The following is an 8,829-nucleotide window of genomic DNA, read 5'->3' on the forward strand; positions in this document are numbered from 1 at the left end:
AAAAAACAGTCTGCTATTTTTATTACCAGAAGGCTAGATACGGTATGGGGTGGCCCCCTTCGATGGAGGATGTTCCCTTAAGATACGCATCTCCTCCCCATTTTAGATTGAAGATAGATGTTTAAAAATCAATTGAAATATGTACAATAAAATAAAGAATAAAGAATTATAAAAGTAAAAATCAAGGATTGACGAGAAAAAAAATTTTTCCATGATTTTATTTGTAATAATTTTTTTATATTAATTTAGAACTAATGAAAGAGTTTAAGACATTTAAAAATTAAAATAACGAATAAAAAGTTATAAAACCTCTTCTCATCAGATTTAACAATCTACTTCAAATAAAAGAAGATATAAATAATAAATAATAATATATAAAATACATATATAATTATTTATAAATTGTATATATAAAAAGAAAAAAAGAAAGATATTTATTAAGAAAAATTCAAGTTTTATTATTTAATAATTAAACTTGTATTCTTAAGACTTTATATAACACAAAATTATTCTGTACAACAATGTTTCTTTCTAAATCGTTTTATTAAAGTTCACTTTTATTTAGTTTAGGTAGAAGTAATAATTAGGTTTCAATTGTATTACTTTGAAAGATCTGTTTTTTCTTTTTAACTATTAAGTTATTAACTTGTTCCTTTCTTTTTCAGTCAAATAATTTTTATTGGATTCTGTTTTTGGATTTAAAAAAGGAAAACAATCTAAGATAAGGGAAGAACTAGAACTGATAAAACCACGCAATAGAAGGGTTGAAACAACTATTTATTTTCAAGCACGCAATGTTCAAATATAAAGATATTCAAATTTTTTAAATTGACTTTTATTAATTTATTGTAATCACCAGTTGAATCATATCAGTTATTCACATTTACATGCGAAAAAAATATTTTAACAAAGTAAATCAGATGTATTAATTCAATGTTCTGAAAGAATTATACGTGAGTTAATACCGTAAAAAATTCTAAACTGATTAGAGATAGCATCGAATAAAGTAACGGTTAATAAAGTGCTAAACACATTAAAATTCATTTATATGCGTGTATAGCGTACATCAAAATGTGCTGTATTTCGAGTAAACTCATATTACATCGGAATTTTCCATATTTTTACTAGAAAGATAGCAAAAATTCCCAAATATATCTGGTGTTAAGTTTTGAGTTTAAACGTTACTCTGTATCTAGATACTAAATTAGTTTCTTTCCAGTTAATCCAAATCGATAATTTTAACTTTATCGTCTAGAAAGCGTTATAGCAGAGCTATAGCTCTAGAACGGAAAGTTTTGTAATCGTGCCAATTTGAATATATGCGGTTTACACCGGATCTTGACGTTTTGAACACCTAAGGAATCCGAAAAACCGGATGGAAATTTTCCGGATGTTAACGTTCGTATGTACGTGTGTGTGTTCGGTATTGACCAAAAATCACCTTATATCTCCAGAACTACTAAACCAAATTTGTTCAGATAAATTTTCAAGTTAAAAGGTCAAGGGGGTGAGGCTGTAGAGCAAGGTAACTCGCAGTATCTCGAGATTTCGCCTAATAAAGGTCTTTTTTTTCTAAGGAACATTTGTGAACAGTTACAAATAGCAATATTTGCAAAAAAAAAAATTTTGCAAAATCCCACAACCACCCCAAAACATTCTGCTGTAGTCATCTGCTATGTTGTGACGTCACAAGTGAGCGGTAGAATTAAATAAACGTATAATATATAAAGTGTAAAAAAGTTTTGGTCTGGCTGGATCTCGAAATCGATCTCCCAGTATCTGGTGATTAAAGCCTCGCGGCTAACCAGTCTATCGAGCGTAAAAGCGAAATTTGTTCTTTGTAGGTTGTGAAATTTCATTAGTTTAGTTAGTGTCCACCGTCGCCGCTAGTACCGCCACACCCGCGTGAATTAAATACGGTATGTACGCGCGCACTTAAGTCGAATTATTGAATTAAATAAACGAAAAAATATTATATTTAAATAAAATGATAAATATTTTAAATTCAGTTTTGCGTGTAAGCCGTGCATCAGAAACAACCTACATGACAGGAAGTCCTACAGCTGTTATCAGCTTTTTTTTTATATAACTAAATATGTACAATCTGTTCTCATATAACAATGAATATATGTATTGAATGTTTACAATTGAAGGGAAGGAATGAAAGATTAACAGCAATTAAATTTTCTATATTCCTTTTTATTCTAGCTGATATCCTGCAACAGCTACCGATGAATAATAATCAAATAAATTTCTTATAGCTTTAAAACAAAAACATGTTTGATCGAGACTCGAACCCAGAACTTCCGGATGAAAGGCAGAGGTACTACCACTTCACCACGGTGATCGGCCAATTCGTTAACAAATAACGATTTATTACTTTACCTGGTATACCGATATATGCCGGTGCAGCTATAACGGGATAGTATATACTCGTAGATCGGTCAAAAAAATCTAAAAAATTTGGTCTTTTTTAAGTTTTGTGTCTTAAAAAGACCTTTTTTCCTAATCTATACGTTGCAATCTGTTCAACAAGTGAACAATAATCAACCATCCCCCACGGCCAACTCAGATGAGGATGATAAGTATTGCAAGTAAAATGAGAGGTGTAGTCCTGAGACATGTAGTTAATTGAACTCTAGCAACTAAAGTACATACTGGTATCCACTGTCTAGTATTCAAATATGTAAAAAAGCAATTAACTTTCATTAGGATTTGAACTTCAGGACCTTCGAATTTGAAAATCAGCTGTTAAACAACTGACTTGCTAAAGAAGCAAATTTGATGTGGACACCACGTGACTTCCTTGTACGCCTGTTGAATTACATACACACATTTTTTTTAAAATGAAAAGTAGATAAAATTTTATTTCATTAATAACTTCTGTTATTTTTTCTTTTTTGTTTTTATTATGAAATTTTTACTTATTGTAAACTTTTTTTACAATCAGAGGTTAATAATTATTAATAAATTAATATATTTAAATTAAAAAAAGAAGTTAAAAAAACGGAGGAAATGAAGTCGGATTCGAACCGATGTGCCTTCCCCTTGTAGGATCCAAATATTTCCTTAATTAAAATTTTATTTGCCTATAACTCTGGAACCAATGAAAATAGACGCCACTTGATACATCTTTGAAAACCTCTCCCCTAAATATTTTTTTATTTCCGTAAGTTACAGTTTTTAATCTAAACTATACGGAATATTATATGTATTTTAACTCACTTTAATAGCAGACTGGATCTTAATATTTTCTCATAAATAATTGAAATCCCAGATTAAGTAATATATACATATGTTTCTAATTATTATTAAAAAAATAAAAATAAAACACTGGATTGATTGTTAATATTAAAATGTTGGAAAAAAACAATTAAATGAAATGTTAAAAATACATTTCATTTTTTTTTTAATTTTGTGAAGTACTAATTTATTCATTCAATTATAATTCTTGAAATTTTGTTCAGATACAATTAAAAGTTTTCAAAGAGACTCAAGTTATAAAATTTAAAAATTGTTCTTGAAAAAGTTTCACTTATTAGTCTATAATATTCAAACAATTTCCAACAAGCTATTTCTAAACTCTTTACCGGATGAAGCTCTCGTAATTTTAAAATTATAAAATGAAAACAAATGAAATTACCCACTTGGAGTTAAACTTCTTTATTTCTAATTTAAATGTTTCAGTTATTAAAGCCTTTTTTTATTACTGTATTCCACTTCTGTGTGAACATGACGTAAATATAATGCTAGAATTAAAAAATGGGTTTGAGTTAAAATGTTATTTTTCTTTATATATATATGTGTGTTGTGCGCGCGCGCGCGTGTGTAGTTTCATCCTGAACCTCTATCCTATGAGAGAAGATAACGAAAATCACTGGAAGATAGCGACGAAGATGGAGAAAGAAATGATGTAGCCATCCGATGAAGAGAATGAAGAGGCCTGCAAAACAAAATAAATAATAAAAAAAAATAAAATAATTCTGGCTCTACCTTTCATCCGGAGGTACCGGGTTCGAATCCAGATCAAACACGGTATTTTTCATAAGCTACAGATTTCCAAAAATTAAAATTAGAATTACAAAATTAAGTAATAATTTTCTCACAATAAAATTTAATATTAAATTAAATACTACAATTAACAATAAATAAAAACATTTAATATTTAATGGAATTGAACATAAAGTAAAGGATATGAAAACAGACACAACATTACAACAATCTTTTGCCGTAACTCGGCTATTTTTTAACAGATTTAAAAAAAATAAAATGCTATTTTGTTCAAAATAATAGTTTTAATATTAGCAAATAACATGCATTTTTATAAAACTAATATTTATGGAGATAAATATTGGATTGGAAAATAAATATGGCCGCCATTTTGTAATTTGCGATGGTATTTAAGTCCTAAGTTTATGCTAATTTTAAAAGTTCATTACCAAGACGCTTACCAAATATTAATGTAATTGCTCTATCCGTACATGAGATATAGATTTTTATATGAAAATAACAAAATGACGGACAGGGGGAGAACGACAGAGAAATTGGCATTTTTCCTAAGGATATTTTTTGTTTAGTTTTACAGGTAGAACCGAAAAAGTATAGGCAGCTCACCATTTTAGAAACACTCTTTATATATATATATTTACTTATTATGCAGCAATAACTTATTAATCTTGACCTATTCTAACAGTGACCAGTTAGATATGTTTTTCTGCGCGCTTCAGTAGAATTCCGCAAACGTTAGCAGTACAGAATGATTTATTAAAGTATCATTTAATAATACGGTTAACATCGTAAAATTAATTTTATTTAATTTATAAACTATTGTACATTCCAAATAATAAAAGTTATATATTTTATTTTATTTTATCTTTCCGGAGAGCAATCTTCTGGAATTTCAGCCAGATTGCATGCTGATGTGTTGCAATGTGAAGAAAAGTTAGGAAGCTATATTTGATAAGACTTATCCATCAATAATAATACTCGATGAAGATACTCGTATGACTCAAAGTCAGATAGCCGAAAAGAGTAAGATTAGTCTAGATGTAATTAATACAATCCACCGTGTTGGTCTAGTGAACACGTCTTCGCAAATCACCTGATTTCGAAGTCGAGGGTTCCAACGTTCAAATCCTAGTAAAGATAGTAGTTACTTTTATATGGATTTGAATACCGTTGTTCTTTGGTGGCTGGATTTCAATTAACCACACATTTCAGAAATGATCGACCTGAGAGTGTACAAGGCTACACTTCACTTACATTCATATATATCATCCTCATTCATCCTCTGAAGTAATATCTGATGGTGATTCCCGGAGGCTAAACAGGAAAAAAGTAAAAGGTATAATTAATAGGATAATTAGACAAAATCTTGAGATGAGTAGAATTTCACCCCAACGAAAAGGTCGCTGTGGAAGAAAACGTATATCCACCTTAAAAGATGATGCTATTTTACGTAAAATAAGTAAAATTAATCCTCAGAAAATTGTTTTGAATGTCAAAATACTTAGAATCAGCTGGTATGAAAATTCACGATTCTACTGTACGAAGAAGACTTTCTGTAAAGTGGTCGCAAGGCACAAAAGTCTATAAGAAAACAACTACTTACGGATGCTTAGAAGAAGAAAAGGCTTCTTTCGCCAAAAAAAAAAAATACAAAAACTGGAATGTGACACTTAGAGAAATGACCTTTTCTCTGACGACGTCATTTTCTAGTTCAGGGCGTAAGAGGGCTATATGAGCGAAGAACTGATGATAAGCGGGTTTTGCCAAAACACATCAAACAAGTCGTAAAGCATCCTTTAAAGAAGATATGTTGGGGACGCTTCAGTTACTTTAGACCTAAAATTTTAGTACCCATCTCTGGATCGATAAACAGTGAAAAGTACATTCCAACCTTGGAAAATAGGACTATACTAGAACTTCAAAAACTTGCAGATTTACTTGGAGTAGAAAACGCTGTTTTTCAACAAGCTTTGGTCCCATGCCACTAATCAAAGAAAATTAATCTATTTATGTCTCAAAAAGGGATTCAGTGTTTGAACTGGCCTGGAAATTCACCAGATCTGAACCGGATTGAAAATTTGTGAGCAATTGTGAAGAAATGACTGAGAAAAATGGACTGCACTACCTAAGAGAAGATGATTTGTGTTGTTGTTTCACGATCAAGAAATTAAAGAAATATGAAAAACTTACAAATTCAATGCCTAAAAGAATTGAAATGGTTATTAAACAGCGAGAAGGACATATTAAATAGTAAAAAAATAATGTAATTCTATATGTAATAAATTTAATTATTTTTTGAAAATACACTATTATTCACATTAATTTGCACAAAACTGTATGTAATCTATGCTCCTGAGATTTTATTGATCTATTGGTTCATGGCCTATCAATTTCTTTAAATATTTGCACTGTACTTTCCTTTTCCTATTGTTTTAAGATAAAATATATTCTTCAATCTTTTAATTAAAATCTTCGTTTTTCCAACGGGACTTATAAACAACTGGATCCATTAGTTATGACAGAGATCGAAATTTTATATTCAACAATTAAAATTTCATACTTAATTTTAAAAGAAAATCTTTTTCATGTTTTATATTTTATCACTTTCTTTATTAAAATAATATTTTAATAAAAATTTAACTCCGGAATGAATATTAACAAAGTAAATAACCGAAATACGATGTGATGACAAATATGTAAGCACATTTTTTTTTGTCGTACGATAAATAACTGCTGTGTATAAATACTTTCATGTAAGCTACACATATTTAATCATATTCATTTAATTATTTATCTAACTTTCTTTGCTTTTATTTTTTCCTAATATGTAAGTTGCAATCTGTTCAACTACTGAAGAATAAGCAACCTCCCGACAGCCCAATGAGGTTAGGATGATAAGTATGACGTAAATGAGGTGTAGTCTTGTACAGATTCAGGCCGACCATTTCTGAGTCGCGTAGTTAATTGAATCCCAACCTGAAAATTACATCGGAATCCGCGGTCTAGTACTCAAATTCGTATAAAAGCAACTAACCTTTAGTAGGGATTTGAACCTCAGAACCTTCGACTTCAAAAATCAGCAGTTAAACAACTGATTTACGACGACGAGTTAACCACTAGACCAGCTCGGTGGACTATTTATCTAACCTGGTAACTTAAATTAAAGAAACTTTACTTCATTATGTATTAATAAATGTCAACTGTGTGTAATTTTATTTTTTATGATTTAATAATTAATTGCAGAAATAAAAGATATCGTCAGTTGTAGGCCATTCTATTAATGCTGTTTTATTTGGATGATCGATTATCCAAATTGTCTTCATTTGACGTTTACTTTTAGATTTTTGTTGCAAAACGTTATTGAAGTGTGATTTTTGAAATGTTATAAAAAATATGGATGATTTCGGGTTGTTTTTATATGGAAAGTAGAAAACAGTTTGCAGAAAGTAGTTTTTGAAGAAAAATATAATCGGGAAAGAAAAGAGAGAAAGGAGATTTGCTTACAGCCCCAAAATAAAAAAGAATGTATTTAACATGAAGGAAGAGATTCAGGACGAGTTTAAATGAAGTCGACAGTTTACTGAAACTTGCCTTTAGACAGATCCACGTTAATCATGAAATATTAAACTCGAGAAAAAAAAAAGAAAAAAAAATAGTAGCTCACTTGACTAATGTAAATTGGTTTTAGAAAATTTCGTTTTAAATGGTTTAATCGTTTTTAGAAGTTATTTAATTGAACTAAATTCAAATTTATTACAATTTCTAAAAAAATTATTTTTTGAAAAAAAGCTGACAACACAGTTGTTGGACTTTCCCGTAGCGCGGCTAAAGTCGAGTTCCGGAAAAATCCTACAACTGTGGGTTGTTTCTGATGCACGCCTTACACACAAAATTTAAAATATTTATCATTTTATTTAAATACAACATTTTTTAGTTTATTTAATTCAATGATTCTAACTAAAGAGCGCGCATACAGTATATAATTCGCGCGGTTGTGGCGGTACTAGAGGTGATGGTCGACACTAACTAAACTAATGTAATTTCACAACCTACATAGAATAAATTTCGTTTGTACGGTCGGCAGACTGGTGTAGCTGCGAGGCTTAACGTACCAAGTGCCGATTCAACGGGCGATCGAGTTCGAGACCCATCTTGACCAAGTTAAGTTTTTACACTTAAGATAGTATTCATTTATTTTATTCTACTGCTCACCTGTGACGTCACAACATAGCAGACGACGACAATAGCATTTTTGGGGTGGGGGTGTGATTTTGAAAAATGTATTTTTGCAAATATTATAATTTTTTAATCGTTAACAAATGCGCTTAAGATAAGTATGACTCACATAGGCGAAATCTCGAGATACTTAGGGTGAACTTGCTCTACAGCCTCACCGCCTTCGATCTTTTAAGTTGAAAATTTAATAGCATCAATGCCCCATTTATAGAAGTAATTTGACCAAGTTTGATCAAAATCGATCGAGTAGTTCTGGAGATATAAGGTGATTTAAAGGCCAACACCGAACACTTTCACACACACACACACACACACACACACACACACACACACACACATATATATATATATATACGCGCGCGCGTATATACGAACATTCTGGAACATTTCCATCCGTTTTTTTGGGTACCTTAGTTGTCAAAAAGTCAAGATCTGGTGAAAACAACATACGTCCAAATTGGACCGATAACAAGACTTTCCCTTTTACAGTTATAGCGCTATCTAGACGGGAAAATAAAAATATAAATAACAAAGATTTCCAATAGATAATTAATTCACTGCCAGCTTGGAGAAAGAATATTTTTT

Source organism: Lycorma delicatula, chromosome 5 (assembly GCF_047948215.1).
Source record: "Lycorma delicatula isolate Av1 chromosome 5, ASM4794821v1, whole genome shotgun sequence".
Lineage (NCBI taxonomy): Eukaryota > Metazoa > Arthropoda > Insecta > Hemiptera > Fulgoridae > Lycorma > Lycorma delicatula.